We start from the raw sequence: 17,920 nt of genomic DNA, 5'->3' as shown, positions 1-17,920 counted from the left end.
TGAGACCGCTGGCTGATGTCGCCAGGCAGTGGGGCCTTACCCTGGTCTCGTATGCCGACGACACTCAGCTGGCGGTTACTCTCAGCGGGGATGCGGAAATTGAGGCCCCCAGGTTTCAGTCCGGACTGAAGGCGGTGGCTAGTTGGCTGACAGGCAACTGCCTTCAGCTAAACGCCACTAAAACAGAGGTGTTGGTCGTCGGGAAGGGAGTGGAATTGTGGGGTGATCACTGGTGGCCTTCAGAGTTGGGCCCCACTCCGATCCCTGTATCGGAAGTGAAAAATCTGGGGATTTGGCTGGACTCGGGCCTCTCCTTTATAGGCCATACGAAAAGAACTGCGGCCTGTTGCTTCGGTCTTTTGAGGGGCTTGAGACCTGTTCTCAAGTTCTTTGACGCCCCGACCAGGCAGCTGGTGATCCAGGCCACTATCATCTCTCGCCTGGATTATGCCAGCTCTCTCCTGGCTGGGGCCAATCAGGCTGAACTAACCCGGTTACAACGGGTTCAGAATGCTGCGGCGAGGGCGATTGTCGGCCTACCAAGATTTTGTTCAGTGACAGGTGTCCTTCGCTCCCTACACTGGCTTCCGGTTAGGAAGCGTATTCTTTTTAAAGTCCTGTGCCTCGCTTTCAAAATCTTGAGAGGTACAGGCCCGGAAATCCTGTCGAATTGTTTGTCTTTTTATGTTCCTGCCCGTTGCCTCCGCTCCCAAGGTCTGGCCCTTGCGGTGGTTCCCAGATTCAGGCTTAGCCGCATGGGAGGCCGCTCGTTTAGGGTAATGGCTGCGTCAGCATGGAACTCCTTGCCTGTTGAAATCCGTTTGCTGGAGGACCTTCTGACCTTCCGGAAGGCGATAAAAACCTTCCTGTTTTAGCTGTTTTCTGTCCCTGTTCCTGTTTTAGTTGCTTACTGGCCTCTTTTTTATATCCCGTTGTGTTACGAGCTACCTTGTCTCTGCGCCGGGACGCTCCTTGGCTGGAGTCGCTGCGCGCACAATAAATAGACGTAACATAACATAACATAACATAACTTTCAAAAGTGTACTCTCTTAGAAAACTATATTACAGTTCTATGCTGGTGATGTTAATTAGGTTGTAATTTTCCTTTAGGAAATTTTGCTAAGAGTTACTTTTTAGGCTCCTTGGGTAAATTTAACAATCCTAGGGTGGTGGTTATTTAGGAATTTATTCCCCTTTTGCTAGTAGTCAAACATGGCAGCAGCAAGCATGAGCCAACCCCCACCTTTCCTGAATGATATAGGGGAGCCAGAAATCAGCTGGAAAGAGTGGATGAAACTCTTTGAGTCGTATTTAATAGCTATTGGTGGGGAAAAATATAAGTCTGAAAGAAAAAAACACATTTTATTACACAATCTGGGAAGGCAAGGTAGAAAGGTCTATGAGTCACTACCTATGTTAAGTCAGGAGGAAACAGATGAAACAGGAGTGGATGTGTATGAACAAACTATGGCAAAGTTAGAGGAACATTTTGGGGACAAGGTAAATGTAGTGTTGGAACGGCATAAGTTTTTCAAAAGGAGCCAAGGCAAACAGGAGTCTGTACAAAATTTCATTGCTGCATTGTGGGGTTTAACACAACTGTGTGAGTTTGGGAACTTAACTGATTCTCTTATAAGAGATCAGCTTGTCAGGTGTACCAATAACCCGCGCATACAAGAGAAGTTACTAGCTAGGAACCCAGGTTTAAGAGAAGCCATTGAAATAGCCAAGTCGGTTGAACACACAGCTAGGTGTATTAAGGAGATGAAACCTAAAGGGGAGGAAGTAGCCTCAGTAAAAGATGAAGAGGATGGTAACGAAATATGTAAGATAAGGTCTAAAGACAATTACAATGTGAGAGGAGAAACTAAGGAAAAGGGACCCAAGTGCTACAGGTGTGGCAGCAATAACCATTTTGCAACCTTTTACCAGTGCCCTGCAAGTTTCGTCACTTGTAAAAGGTGTAATAGGAGAGGGCATTTTGCGAGAGTATGCAGAGATGGAGAACAACATACTAGGTACGATGGTAAGAATACGGAGAAGAGCGCAGCAAGGGAAGTAAGGTGCATAGAACAAAGATGCGAGAAAATAATTTTACAGGTGAAAGATATAGATGGATCTGTAAATGCTATTTACCCCAAATGTGATGTTTACCTTGATGGCCAATGCGTTGAAATGTATGCTGATTCATGCTCTCCTTACACCTTGCTGAACAAAGATGATTTTGTGTCCATGGAAAAATGTAGTGTGGAACAATTGAAAATGCCTAACATTTCTCCCACAGTGTATAATAAGGGTAAAATACCATTGGTGGGCATGAAAAATGTTCAACTCCGGTTTAAAGATAGGGAAACTTTTGGTCCAGTGTATGTGGTGGAATCAGGATCCAATCTGCTGGGTTGGGTTCACCAAAAAGAGCTGGGAATCATCCTAGATCCCAATAGTTTTGAACAAGTGTTGCTCACTGACAGGTCCCGGGAAGGTAAAAACATTTGTGAGGAATTTGGTCAACTATTCAGAGACGAGCTTGGTTGTTTGCACATGTTCCAGCACAGAATTAAGTTGAAATATAATGCTAGACCAGTTGTTCATAAACTACGCCCTGTACCCCTCAAATTGAAAGTACCCCTTGAAGAAGAACTGCGCAAACTTTGTGAGTTAGATATAATACAACCTGTAACCTGCACAGAGTGGTTGGCTCCGATTGTCATCGCGGCCAAAGCCAATGGGGTGGGTATCCGCCTCTGTGTGGATTTGCGCAGCCTAAATGACAACATATGGGTGGAAAGACATCCCTTGCCCATAATTAATGAAATGCTGAGTACCATGGGTCCAGCTAAGTACTTCAGTGTAATCGACCTGTCCATGGCGTACCATCAAATTGAACTTCATCCAGAATCAAGGCCTCTCACGGCGTTCATCACCCCGGTGGGAGCATTCATGTTTAAACGGATGCCGTTTGGCCTGGCAGCAGCCATTTTCCAGAAGGCGATGCAGAAAATACTAGAAGGTGTAGAGAACACCATGTGTTTCCAGGACGACATCCTAGTATATGGGCAAACTGAGGAGGAACATGATAACGTTGTGAGACAGGTGTTCAAAAGACTTATGGAGGCAGGCCTGACCGTTAAGAAGGATAAATGCAAAATAAAAGTTAAGGAAGTCGAGTATCTAGGCCACAAGATTACAGAAGGAGGATTCAGACCAAAGGGCAGCTTGATCCAAGCGGTGAAGGAAGCACCCAGCCCCAAGAACAAGGAAGAACTAAGGTCCTTCTTAGGGCTTTTAGAGTACATGTCAAAGTACGTGGACAATTTTGCTGCCAAGTGTGAGCCCATGAGGGAACTCATGAAGAAGAACAAGGAGTTCCTATGGAACAAGGAACATGATGATGCAGTAAAATCACTAAAAGAGGAATTAATAACCTCCCCAGCGTTGGGAACCTTTGATGCATCAAGGAAAACTATCCTAGCCACAGATGCTTCCAACAAGGGTCTGGGTGCAACCCTGATACAAAAAGATGGAAATGAGGAGAAAATCATCGCGTTTGCCTCCTGGAGTCTCACAAACCCAGAGCGGAACTACTCCGTAATTGAAAGGGAGGCCCTGGCCTGTTTCTGGGCTGTCAGACATTTCAAGTTTTTCTTGTGGGGTTTGAGGTTCTCCATCCGGACCGACCATAAACCCCTCACCTTCATCTTTTCCGTGAAGGGTTTGGGGAATTGTACTCCTCGCATCAGCAGATGGATTTTGGGCCTGGAGCACTATAACTTCAAGGTGGAGTTCGTGCCTGGAAAGGAGAATAAGATCGCTGACTTCCTATCAAGGTCACCGCTACCGGACGTGGGGGAAAAGGAAGAAGCCCTTGACAGTCCAATACTGATGATGGAGACGCCTGCTATCACAGAAGAAGAGTGGGAGAAAGAAACAAAAGAAGACAAGGATATAAAGACACTGAAAGAATACATGGAGAAAGGATGGCCGAGCAAGAAGAGTGAACTTGTGGCTAGCATTGAAGAGTACTGGGAAGTGAGGAATGAACTAAGCCTTAAAAAAACAGGATCTATCGTAATCATAGAGTGGTTCCTCCCAAGGGCCTTAGGAAAAAGGTAATCGACTTGGCACACGAAGGCCACCTAGGGCGCAGCCTTACTAAAGCGAGAGTCAGATCTAGTTTCTGGTTCCCCAAGATGGATGCCATGACTGAGCAAGTTGTAAAGGATTGCGGGGCGTGTGCTAAAAGCGACAAGTCAAAGACAGTACATAAGGCACCATTGTCCCCGGTGGAAGTTCCAACCAAACCATGGAGCAAGCTGGCCATGGACATTATCGGACCCATGCAAGAACTAGGAGAGAGAAGGAAATTCATGCTGGTCTTGATCGATTACACAACCCATTGGATCAAGCAGAAGTTTGTCCACTCTGTCACCACGAAGATGGTGGTCGAGTTCTTGAATAGCGTATTCGTTGAGGAAGGTATTCCAGGGACCTTGGTTACAGATAATGGGGTGCAGTTTTGCTCGGAAGAGATGCGTGCATTCCTCAAGGGTTTGAACATTAAACATGAAACCACAGCTTTATACTGCCCGAAAGCCAACGGCCTGGTTGAGCGGGCAAACCGGATCATCAAGGAGCATATCCAATTGGCAGCAACTAATGGGCATGACATTGAAGAGTCCCTTAGAAGGTGTTTGTGGGCCTACCACACCTCCCCTAATAGGGTCACGGGCATCTCACCCTTTGTAGCACTGCGAGGACGAGAACCCTGCACCAAGTTAAATCCTAGTTGGCTTAGTGGGGGTGAGCCCAGAATAGTGGACAGGGAAGCAGGTGCCGAGAAAGTCCAAATTCACCAAGACAAATACAAGCAGTGGTATGACACTAAGCATGGGGTGAAGGATTCCAAATGGGAAGTAGGTGACAAGGTACTAGTCAAGAAGAACCTCAAAATGGGAACCACCCAAAGTAAATATTACATGCCTTGTAAAAAGTACTTAAGAATGTGGTTCAACTTGAGAATGGCCAATGGTGGAGTTTTGACAAGATTTGCAAATGTGCTTGAGTATGTTTTGTGTATGGTTCATTTCTCTGTATGATGCTATATTACTATTTTTCCCACTGTGGTGGGTTCCAGTTTTTACTCTGCGTCACCCTATGTAAGGGAGATGTGTTGTAACTTAAATCTCCTAATGGTACGTTCCATCCACCCCTTCCCCCCTGACCTTGTTGGTATGTTCTGCCCTGAAGCTTGTGATGGAATGTTGGGACACTCTCCAGTGAGGAGAGTGGAAGGTTAATAAATGGACTTGTTTATCTGGTGTCTTGCCTTTAGACTCCTTTTATAATTACAACACTGCTCTTCACTGAAAAGCTGGTTCTGCATACATTTTTGGCATACGTTTGCTCCTGCTGGGTCAGCCGAGCAGCAAATTTCTAATTAACCACCTGCTATCATGAGAGACATCAGGGCTGCATCTTTTGAGCCCAGTACTGAGCCTGAAAAGCGTTTCCAACCCCATTTACAAGTGAAACTTGCTAAAATGTGCCTGGCTGCTCTTCACTGAAAAGCTGGTTCTGCAACATTTTTAGCATACGTTTGCTCCTGCTGGGTCAGCCGAGCAGCGAATTTCTAATTAACCACCTGCTATCATGAGAGACATCAGGGCTGCATCTTTTGAGCCCAGTACTGAGCCTGAAAAGCGTTTCCAACCCCACTTACAAGTGAAACTTGCTAAAATGTGCCTCTCTGCTCTTCACTGAAAAGCTTGGTTCTGCATACATTTTTAGCATACGTTTGCTCCTGCTGGGTCAGCCGAGCAGCAAATTTCTAATTAACCACCTGCTATCATGAGAGACATCAGGGCTGCATCTTTTGAGCCCAGTGCTGAGCCTGAAAAGCGTTTCAAACCCCACTTACAAGTGAAACTTGCTAAAATGTGCCTGGATGCTCTTCACTGAAAAGCTTGGTTCTGCATGCGATTTTAGCATACGTTTGCTCCTGTTGGGTCAGCCGAGCAGCGAATTTCTAATTAACCACCTGCTATCATGAGAGACATCAGGGCTGCATCTTTTGAGCCCAGTACTGAGCCTGAAAAGCATTTCCAACCCCACTTACAAGTGAAACTTGCTAAAATGTGCTTGGCTGCTCTTCACTGAAAAGCTGGTTCTGCAACATTTTTAGCATACGTTTGCTCCTGCTGGGTCAAGCGAGCAGCAAATTTCTACTTAACCACCTGCTATCATGAGAGACATCAGGGCTGCATCTTTTGAGCCCAGTACTAAGCCTGAAAAGCGTTTCCAACCCCACTTACAAGTGAAACTTGCTAAAATGTGCCTGGATGCTCTTCACTGAAAAGCTTGGTTCTGCATAGATTTTTAGCATACGTTTGCTCCTGCTGGGTCAGCCGAGCAGCGAATTTCTAATTAACCACCTGCTATCATGAGAGACATCAGGGCTGCATCTTTTGAGCCCAGTACTGAGCCTGAAAAGCATTTCCAACCCCACTTACAAGTGAAACTTGCTAAAATGTGCCTGGCTGCTCTTCACTGAAAAGCTGGTTCTGCAACATTTTTAGCATACGTTTGCTCCTGCTGGGTCAGCCGAGCAGCGAATTTCTAATTAACCACCTGCTATCATGAGAGACATCAGGGCTGCATCTTTTGAGCCCAGTACTGAGCCTGAAAAGCGTTTCCAACCCCACTTACAAGTGAAACTTGCTAAAATGTGCCTGGCTGCTCTTCACTGAAAAGCTGGTTCTGCAACATTTTTAGCATACGTTTGCTCCTGCTGGGTCAGCCGAGCAGTGAATTTCTAATTAACCACCTGCTATCATGAGAGACATCAGGGCTGCATCTTTTGAGCCCAGTACTGAGCCTGAAAAGCGTTTCCAACCCCACTTACAAGTGAAACTTGCTAAAATGTGCCTCTCTGCTCTTCACTGAAAAGCTTGGTTCTGCATACATTTTTAGCATACGTTTGCTCCTGTTGGGTCAGCCGAGCAGCGAATTTCTAATTAACCACCTGCTATCATGAGAGACATCAGGGCTGCATCTTTTGAGCCCAGTAATGAGCCTGAAAAGCAATTCCAACCGCACTTACAAGTGAAACTTGCTAAAATGTGCCTCTCTGCTCTTCACTGAAAAGCTTGGTTCTCCATACATTTTTAGCATACGTTTGCTCCTGCTGGGTCAGCCGAGCAGCAAATTTCTACTTAACCACCTGCTATCATGAGAGACATCAGGGCTGCATCTTTTGAGCCCAGTACTGAGCCTGAAAAGCGTTTCCAACCCCACTTACAAGTGAAACTTGCTAAAATGTGCCTCTCTGCTCTTCACAGAAAAGCTTGGTTCTGCATACATTTTTAGCATACGTTTGCTCCTGCTGGGTCAGCCGAGCAGCGAATTTCTAATTAACCACCTGCTATCATGGGAGACATCAGGGCTGCATCTTTTGAGCCTAGTACTGAGCCTGAAAAGCATTTCCAACCCCACTTACAAGTGAAACTTGCTAAAATGTGCCTGGCTGCTCTTCACTGAAAAGCTGGTTCTGCATACATTTTTGGCCTACGTTTGCTCCTGCTGGGTCAGTCGAGCAGTGAATTTCTAATTAACCACCTGCTATCATGAGAGACATCAGGGCTGCATCTTTTGAGCCCAGTACTGAGCCTGAAAAGCATTTCGAACCCCACTTACAAGTGAAACTTGCTAAAATGTGCCTCTCTGCTCTTCACTGAAAAGCTTGGTTCTGCATACATTTTTAGCATACGTTTGCTTCTGTTGGGTCAGCCGAGCAGCGAATTTCTAATTAACCACCTGCTATCATGAGAGACATCAGGGCTGCATCTTTTGAGCCCAGTAATGAGCCTGAAAAGCAATTCCAACCCCACTTACAAGTGAAACTTGAAAAAATGTGCCTCGCTGCTCTTCACTGAAAAGCTTGGTTCTCCATACATTTTTAGCATACGTTTGCTCCTGCTGGGTCAGCCGAGCAGCAAATTTCTACTTAACCACCTGCTATCATGAGAGACATCAGGGCTGCATCTTTTGAGCCCAGTACTGAGCCTGAAAAGCGTTTCCAACCCCACTTACAAGTGAAACTTGCTAAAATGTGCCTCTCTGCTCTTCACTGAAAAGCTTGGTTCTGCATACATTTTTAGCATACGTTTGCTCCTGCTGGGTCAGCCGAGCAGCAAATTTCTAATTAACCACCTGCTATCATGAGAGACATCAGGGCTGCATCTTTTGAGCCCAGTACTGAGCCTGAAAAGCGTTTCCAACCCCACTTACAAGTGAAACTTGCTAAAATGTGCCTGGATGCTCTTCACTGAAAAGCTTGGTTCTGCATTCGATTTTAGCATACGTTTGCTCCTGTTGCGTCAGCCGAGCAGCGAATTTCTAATTAACCACCTGCTATCATGAGAGACATCAGGGCTGCATCTTTTGAGCCCAGTACTGAGCCTGAAAAGCGTTTCCAACCCCACTTACAAGTGAAACTTGCTAAAATGTGCCTGGATGCTCTTCACTGAAAAGCTTGGTTCTGCATACGATTTTAGCATACGTTTGCTCCTGTTGGGTCAGCCGAGCAGCGAATTTCTAATTAACCACCTGCTATCATGAGAGACATCAGGGCTGCATCTTTTGAGCCCAGTACTGAGCCTGAAAAGCATTTCCAACCCCACTTACAAGTGAAACTTGCTAAAATGTGCTTGGCTGCTCTTCACTGAAAAGCTGGTTCTGCAACATTTTTAGCATACGTTTGCTTCTGCTGGGTCAGCCGAGCAGCAAATTTCTACTTAACCACCTGCTATCATGAGAGACATCAGGGCTGCATCTTTTGAGCCCAGTACTGAGCCTGAAAAGCGTTTCCAACCCCACTTACAAGTGAAACTTGCTAAAATGTGCCTCTCTGCTCTTCACTAAAAAGCTTGGTTCTGCATACATTTTTAGCATACGTTTGCTCCTGCTGGGTCAACCGAGCAGCAAATTTCTAATTAACCACCTGCTATCATGAGAGACATCAGGGCTGCATCTTTTGAGCCCAGTACTGAGCCTGAAAAGCGTTTCCAACCCCACTTACAAGTGAAACTTGCTAAAATGTGCCTGGATGCTCTTCACTGAAAAGCTTGGTTCTGCATAGATTTTTAGCATACGTTTGCTCCTGCTGGGTCAGCCGAGCAGCGAATTTCTAATTAACCACCTGCTATCATGAGAGACATCAGGGCTGCATCTTTTGAGCCCAGTACTGAGCCTGAAAAGCATTTCCAACCCCACTTACAAGTGAAACTTGCTAAAATGTGCCTGGCTGCTCTTCACTGAAAAGCTGGTTCTGCAACATTTTTAGCATACGTTTGCTCCTGCTGGGTCAGCCGAGCAGCGAATTTCTAATTAACCACCTGCTATCATGAGAGACATCAGGGCTGCATCTTTTGAGCCCAGTACTGAGCCTGAAAAGCGTTTCCAACCCCACTTACAAGTGAAACTTGCTAAAATGTGCCTGGCTGCTCTTCACTGAAAAGCTGGTTCTGCAACATTTTTAGCATACGTTTGCTCCTGCTGGGTCAGCCGAGCAGCAAATTTCTACTTAACCACCTGCTATCATGAGAGACATCAGGGCTGCATCTTTTGAGCCCAGTACTGAGCCTGAAAAGCGTTTCCAACCCCACTTACAAGTGAAACTTGCTAAAATGTGCCTGGCTGCTCTTCAGTGAAAAGCTTGGTTCTGCATACATTTTTAGCATACGTTTGCTCCTACCGGGTCAGCCGAGCAGTGAATTTCTAATTAACCACCTGCTATCATGAGAGACATCAGGGCTGCATCTTTTGAGCCCAGTACTGAGCCTGAAAAGCGTTTCCAACCCCACTTACAAGTGAAACTTGCTAAAATGTGCCTCTCTGCTCTTCACTGAAAAGCTTGGTTCTGCATACATTTTTAGCATACGTTTGCTCCTGTTGGGTCAGCCGAGCAGCGAATTTCTAATTAACCACCTGCTATCATGAGAGACATCAGGGCTGCATCTTTTGAGCCCAGTACTGAGCCTGAAAAGCGTTTCCAACCCCACTTACAAGTGAAACTTGCTAAAATGTGCCTGGCTGCTCTTCAGTGAAAAGCTTGGTTCTGCATACATTTTTAGCATACGTTTGCTCCTACCGGGTCAGCCGAGCAGTGAATTTCTAATTAACCACCTGCTATCATGAGAGACATCAGGGCTGCATCTTTTGAGCCCAGTACTGAGCCTGAAAAGCGTTTCCAACCCCACTTACAAGTGAAACTTGCTAAAATGTGCCTCTCTGCTCTTCACTGAAAAGCTTGGTTCTGCATACATTTTTAGCATACGTTTGCTCCTGCTGGGTCAGCCGAGCAGCGAATTTCTAATTAACCACCTGCTATCATGGGAGACATCAGGGCTGCATCTTTTGAGCCTAGTACTGAGCCTGAAAAGCATTTCCAACCCCACTTACAAGTGAAACTTGCTAAAATGTGCCTGGCTGCTCTTCACTGAAAAGCTGGTTCTGCATACATTTTTGGCCTACGTTTGCTCCTGCTGGGTCAGTCGAGCAGTGAATTTCTAATTAACCACCTGCTATCATGAGAGACATCAGGGCTGCATCTTTTGAGCCCAGTACTGAGCCTGAAAAGCATTTCGAACCCCACTTACAAGTGAAACTTGCTAAAATGTGCCTGGCTGCTCTTCACTGAAAAGCTGGTTCTGCAACATTTTTAGCATACGTTTGCTCCTACCGGGTCAGCCGAGCAGTGAATTTCTAATTAACCACCTGCTATCATGAGAGACATCAGGGCCGCATCTTTTGAGCCCAGTACTGAGCCTGAAAAGCGTTTCCAACCCCACTTACAAGTGAAACTTGCTAAAATGTGCCTCTCTGCTCTTCACTGAAAAGCTTGGTTCTGCATACATTTTTAGCATACGTTTGCTCCTGTTGGGTCAGCCGAGCAGCGAATTTCTAATTAACCACCTGCTATCATGAGAGACATCAGGGCTGCATCTTTTGAGCCCAGTAATGAGCCTGAAAAGCAATTCCAACCCCACTTACAAGTGAAACTTGCAAAAATGTGCCTCGCTGCTCTTCACTGAAAAGCTTGGTTCTCCATACATTTTTAGCATACGTTTGCTCCTGCTGGGTCAGCCGAGCAGCAAATTTCTACTTAACCACCTGCTATCATGAGAGACATCAGGGCTGCATCTTTTGAGCCCAGTACTGAGCCTGAAAAGCGTTTCCAACCCCACTTACAAGTGAAACTTGCTAAAATGTGCCTCTCTGCTCTTCACTGAAAAGCTTGGTTCTGCATACATTTTTAGCATACGTTTGCTCCTGCTGGGTCAGCCGAGCAGCAAATTTCTAATTAACCACCTGCTATCATGAGAGACATCAGGGCTGCATCTTTTGAGCCCAGTACTGAGCCTGAAAAGCGTTTCCAACCCCACTTACAAGTGAAACTTGCTAAAATGTGCCTGGATGCTCTTCACTGAAAAGCTTGGTTCTGCATACGATTTTAGCATACGTTTGCTCCTGTTGGGTCAGCCGAGCAGCGAATTTCTAATTAACCACCTGCTATCATGAGAGACATCAGGGCTGCATCTTTTGAGCCCAGTACTGAGCCTGAAAAGCGTTTCCAACCCCACTTACAAGTGAAACTTGCTAAAATGTGCCTGGATGCTCTTCACTGAAAAGCTTGGTTCTGCATACGATTTTAGCATACGTTTGCTCCTGTTGGGTCAGCCGAGCAGCGAATTTCTAATTAACCACCTGCTATCATGAGAGACATCAGGGCTGCATCTTTTGAGCCCAGTACTGAGCCTGAAAAGCATTTCCAACCCCACTTACAAGTGAAACTTGCTAAAATGTGCTTGGCTGCTCTTCACTGAAAAGCTGGTTCTGCAACATTTTTAGCATACGTTTGCTTCTGCTGGGTCAGCCGAGCAGCAAATTTCTACTTAACCACCTGCTATCATGAGAGACATCAGGGCTGCATCTTTTGAGCCCAGTACTGAGCCTGAAAAGCGTTTCCAACCCCACTTACAAGTGAAACTTGCTAAAATGTGCCTCTCTGCTCTTCACTGAAAAGCTTGGTTCTGCATACATTTTTAGCATACGTTTGCTCCTGCTGGGTCAACCGAGCAGCAAATTTCTAATTAACCACCTGCTATCATGAGAGACATCAGGGCTGCATCTTTTGAGCCCAGTACTGAGCCTGAAAAGCGTTTCCAACCCCACTTACAAGTGAAACTTGCTAAAATGTGCCTGGATGCTCTTCACTGAAAAGCTTGGTTCTGCATAGATTTTTAGCATACGTTTGCTCCTGCTGGGTCAGCCGAGCAGCGAATTTCTAATTAACCACCTGCTATCATGAGAGACATCAGGGCTGCATCTTTTGAGCCCAGTACTGAGCCTGAAAAGCATTTCCAACCCCACTTACAAGTGAAACTTGCTAAAATGTGCCTGGCTGCTCTTCACTGAAAAGCTGGTTCTGCAACATTTTTAGCATACGTTTGCTCCTGCTGGGTCAGCCGAGCAGCGAATTTCTAATTAACCACCTGCTATCATGAGAGACATCAGGGCTGCATCTTTTGAGCCCAGTACTGAGCCTGAAAAGCGTTTCCAACCCCACTTACAAGTGAAACTTGCTAAAATGTGCCTGGCTGCTCTTCACTGAAAAGCTGGTTCTGCAACATTTTTAGCATACGTTTGCTCCTGCTGGGTCAGCCGAGCAGCAAATTTCTACTTAACCACCTGCTATCATGAGAGACATCAGGGCTGCATCTTTTGAGCCCAGTACTGAGCCTGAAAAGCGTTTCCAACCCCACTTACAAGTGAAACTTGCTAAAATGTGCCTGGCTGCTCTTCAGTGAAAAGCTTGGTTCTGCATACATTTTTAGCATACGTTTGCTCCTACCGGGTCAGCCGAGCAGTGAATTTCTAATTAACCACCTGCTATCATGAGACATCAGGGCTGCATCTTTTGAGCCCAGTACTGAGCCTGAAAAGCGTTTCCAACCCCACTTACAAGTGAAACTTGCTAAAATGTGCCTCTCTGCTCTTCACTGAAAAGCTTGGTTCTGCATACATTTTTAGCATACGTTTGCTCCTGTTGGGTCAGCCGAGCAGCGAATTTCTAATTAACCACCTGCTATCATGAGAGACATCAGGGCTGCATCTTTTGAGCCCAGTAATGAGCCTGAAAAGCAATTCCAACCGCACTTACAAGTGAAACTTGCTAAAATGTGCCTCTCTGCTCTTCACTGAAAAGCTTGGTTCTCCATACATTTTTAGCATACGTTTGCTCCTGCTGGGTCAGCCGAGCAGCAAATTTCTACTTAACCACCTGCTATCATGAGAGACATCAGGGCTGCATCTTTTGAGCCCAGTACTGAGCCTGAAAAGCGTTTCCAACCCCACTTACAAGTGAAACTTGCTAAAATGTGCCTCTCTGCTCTTCACAGAAAAGCTTGGTTCTGCATACATTTTTAGCATACGTTTGCTCCTGCTGGGTCAGCCGAGCAGCGAATTTCTAATTAACCACCTGCTATCATGGGAGACATCAGGGCTGCATCTTTTGAGCCTAGTACTGAGCCTGAAAAGCATTTCCAACCCCACTTACAAGTGAAACTTGCTAAAATGTGCCTGGCTGCTCTTCACTGAAAAGCTGGTTCTGCATACATTTTTGGCCTACGTTTGCTCCTGCTGGGTCAGTCGAGCAGTGAATTTCTAATTAACCACCTGCTATCATGAGAGACATCAGGGCTGCATCTTTTGAGCCCAGTACTGAGCCTGAAAAGCATTTCGAACCCCACTTACAAGTGAAACTTGCTAAAATGTGCCTGGCTGCTCTTCACTGAAAAGCTGGTTCTGCAACATTTTTAGCATACGTTTGCTCCTACCGGGTCAGCCGAGCAGTGAATTTCTAATTAACCACCTGCTATCATGAGAGACATCAGGGCTGCATCTTTTGAGCCCAGTACTGAGCCTGAAAAGCGTTTCCAACCCCACTTACAAGTGAAACTTGCTAAAATGTGCCTCTCTGCTCTTCACTGAAAAGCTTGGTTCTGCATACATTTTTAGCATACGTTTGCTCCTGTTGGGTCAGCCGAGCAGCGAATTTCTAATTAACCACCTGCTATCATGAGAGACATCAGGGCTGCATCTTTTGAGCCCAGTAATGAGCCTGAAAAGCAATTCCAACCCCACTTACAAGTGAAACTTGCTAAAATGTGCCTCGCTGCTCTTCACTGAAAAGCTTGGTTCTCCATACATTTTTAGCATACGTTTGCTCCTGCTGGGTCAGCCGAGCAGCAAATTTCTACTTAACCACCTGCTATCATGAGAGACATCAGGGCTGCATCTTTTGAGCCCAGTACTGAGCCTGAAAAGCGTTTCCAACCCCACTTACAAGTGAAACTTGCTAAAATGTGCCTCTCTGCTCTTCACTGAAAAGCTTGGTTCTGCATACATTTTTAGCATACGTTTGCTCCTGCTGGGTCAGCCGAGCAGCAAATTTCTAATTAACCACCTGCTATCATGAGAGACATCAGGGCTGCATCTTTTGAGCCCAGTACTGAGCCTGAAAAGCGTTTCCAACCCCACTTACAAGTGAAACTTGCTAAAATGTGCCTGGATGCTCTTCACTGAAAAGCTTGGTTCTGCATACGATTTTAGCATACGTTTGCTCCTGTTGGGTCAGCCGAGCAGCGAATTTCTAATTAACCACCTGCTATCATGAGAGACATCAGGGCTGCATCTTTTGAGCCCAGTACTGAGCCTGAAAAGCGTTTCCAACCCCACTTACAAGTGAAACTTGCTAAAATGTGCCTCTCTGCTCTTCACTGAAAAGCTTGGTTCTGCATACATTTTTAGCATACGTTTGCTCCTGCTGGGTCAGCCGAGCAGCAAATTTCTAATTAACCACCTGCTATCATGAGAGACATCAGGGCTGCATCTTTTGAGCCCAGTACTGAGCCTGAAAAGCGTTTCCAACCCCACTTACAAGTGAAACTTGCTAAAATGTGCCTCTCTGCTCTTCACTGAAAAGCTTGGTTCTGCATACATTTTTAGCATACGTTTGCTCCTGCTGGGTCAGCCGAGCAGCAAATTTCTAATTAACCACCTGCTATCATGAGAGACATCAGGGCTGCATCTTTTGAGCCTAGTACTGAGCCTGAAAAGCATTTCCAACCCCACTTACAAGTGAAACTTGCTAAAATGTGCCTGGATGCTCTTCACTGAAAAGCTTGGTTCTGCATACATTTTTAGCATACGTTTGCTCCTGTTGGGTCAGCCGAGCAGCGAATTTCTAATTAACCACCTGCTATCATGAGAGACATCAGGGCTGCATCTTTTGAGCCCAGTACTGAGCCTGAAAAGCATTTCCAACCCCACTTACAAGTGAAACTTGCTAAAATGTGCCTGGCTGCTCTTCACTGAAAAGCTGGTTCTGCAACATTTTTAGCATACGTTTGCTCCTGCTGGGTCAGCCGAGCAGCAAATTTCTACTTAACCTCCTGCTATCATGAGAGACATCAGGGCTGCATCTTTTGAGCCCAGTACTGAGCCTGAAAAGCGTTTCCAACCCCAATTACAAGTGAAACTTGCTAAAATGTGCGTGGCTGCTCTTCACTGAAAAGCTGGTTCTGCAACATTTTTAGCATACGTATGCTCCTGCTGGGTCAGCCGAGCAGCGAATTTCTAATTAACCACCTGCTATCATGAGAGACATCAGGGCTGCATCTTTTGAGCCCAGTACTGAGCCTGAAAAGCATTTCCAACCCCACTTACAAGTGAAACTTGCTAAAATGTGCCTCTCTGCTCTTCACTGAAAAGCTTGGTTCTGCATACATTTTTAGCATACGTTTGCTCCTGCTGGGTCAGCCGAGCAGCAAATTTCTAATTAACCACCTGCTATCATGAGAGACATCAGGGCTGAATCTTTTGAGCCCAGTACTGAGCCTGAAAAGCGTTTCCAACCCCACTTACAAGTGAAACTTGCTAAAATGTGCCTGGATGCTCTTCACTGAAAAGCTTGGTTCTGCATACGATTTTAGCATACGTTTGCTCCTGTTGGGTCAGCCGAGCAGCGAATTTCTAATTAACCACCTGCTATCATGAGAGACATCAGGGCTGCATCTTTTGAGCCAGTACTGAGCCTGAAAAGCATTTCCAACCCCACTTACAAGTGAAACTTGCTAAAATGTGCCTGGCTGCTCTTCACTGAAAAGCTGGTTCTGCAACATTTTTAGCATACGTTTGCTCCTGCTGGGTCAGCCGAGCAGCGAATTTCTAATTAACCACCTGCTATCATGAGAGACATCAGGGCTGCATCTTTTGAGCCCAGTACTGAGCCTGAAAAGCATTTCGAACCCCACTTACAAGTGAAACTTGCTAAAATGTGCCTGGCTGCTCTTCACTGAAAAGCTGGTTCTGCAACATTTTTAGCATACGTTTGCTCCTACCGGGTCAGCCGAGCAGTGAATTTCTAATTAACCACCTGCTATCATGAGAGACATCAGGGCTGCATCTTTTGAGCCCAGTACTGAGCCTGAAAAGCGTTTCCAACCCCACTTACAAGTGAAACTTGCTAAAATGTGCCTCTCTGCTCTTCACTGAAAAGCTTGGTTCTGCATACATTTTTAGCATACGTTTGCTCCTGTTGGGTCAGCCGAGCAGCGAATTTCTAATTAACCACCTGCTATCATGAGAGACATCAGGGCTGCATCTTTTGAGCCCAGTAATGAGCCTGAAAAGCAATTCCAACCCCACTTACAAGTGAAACTTGCAAAAATGTGCCTCGCTGCTCTTCACTGAAAAGCTTGGTTCTCCATACATTTTTAGCATACGTTTGCTCCTGCTGGGTCAGCCGAGCAGCAAATTTCTACTTAACCACCTGCTATCATGAGAGACATCAGGGCTGCATCTTTTGAGCCCAGTACTGAGCCTGAAAAGCGTTTCCAACCCCACTTACAAGTGAAACTTGCTAAAATGTGCCTCTCTGCTCTTCACTGAAAAGCTTGGTTCTGCATACATTTTTAGCATACGTTTGCTCCTGCTGGGTCAGCCGAGCAGCAAATTTCTAATTAACCACCTGCTATCATGAGAGACATCAGGGCTGCATCTTTTGAGCCCAGTACTGAGCCTGAAAAGCGTTTCCAACCCCACTTACAAGTGAAACTTGCTAAAATGTGCCTGGATGCTCTTCACTGAAAAGCTTGGTTCTGCATACGATTTTAGCATACGTTTGCTCCTGTTGGGTCAGCCGAGCAGCGAATTTCTAATTAACCACCTGCTATCATGAGAGACATCAGGGCTGCATCTTTTGAGCCCAGTACTGAGCCTGAAAAGCGTTTCCAACCCCACTTACAAGTGAAACTTGCTAAAATGTGCCTGGATGCTCTTCACTGAAAAGCTTGGTTCTGCATACGATTTTAGCATACGTTTGCTCCTGTTGGGTCAGCCGAGCAGCGAATTTCTAATTAACCACCTGCTATCATGAGAGACATCAGGGCTGCATCTTTTGAGCCCAGTACTGAGCCTGAAAAGCATTTCCAACCCCACTTACAAGTGAAACTTGCTAAAATGTGCTTGGCTGCTCTTCACTGAAAAGCTGGTTCTGCAACATTTTTAGCATACGTTTGCTTCTGCTGGGTCAGCCGAGCAGCAAATTTCTACTTAACCACCTGCTATCATGAGAGACATCAGGGCTGCATCTTTTGAGCCCAGTACTGAGCCTGAAAAGCGTTTCCAACCCCACTTACAAGTGAAACTTGCTAAAATGTGCCTCTCTGCTCTTCACTGAAAAGCTTGGTTCTGCATACATTTTTAGCATACGTTTGCTCCTGCTGGGTCAACCGAGCAGCAAATTTCTAATTAACCACCTGCTATCATGAGAGACATCAGGGCTGCATCTTTTGAGCCC

Source organism: Lissotriton helveticus, chromosome 2_1, assembly GCF_964261635.1.
Source record: "Lissotriton helveticus chromosome 2_1, aLisHel1.1, whole genome shotgun sequence".
NCBI lineage: Eukaryota > Metazoa > Chordata > Amphibia > Caudata > Salamandridae > Lissotriton > Lissotriton helveticus.
This window is presented reverse-complemented; position numbering follows the sequence as displayed.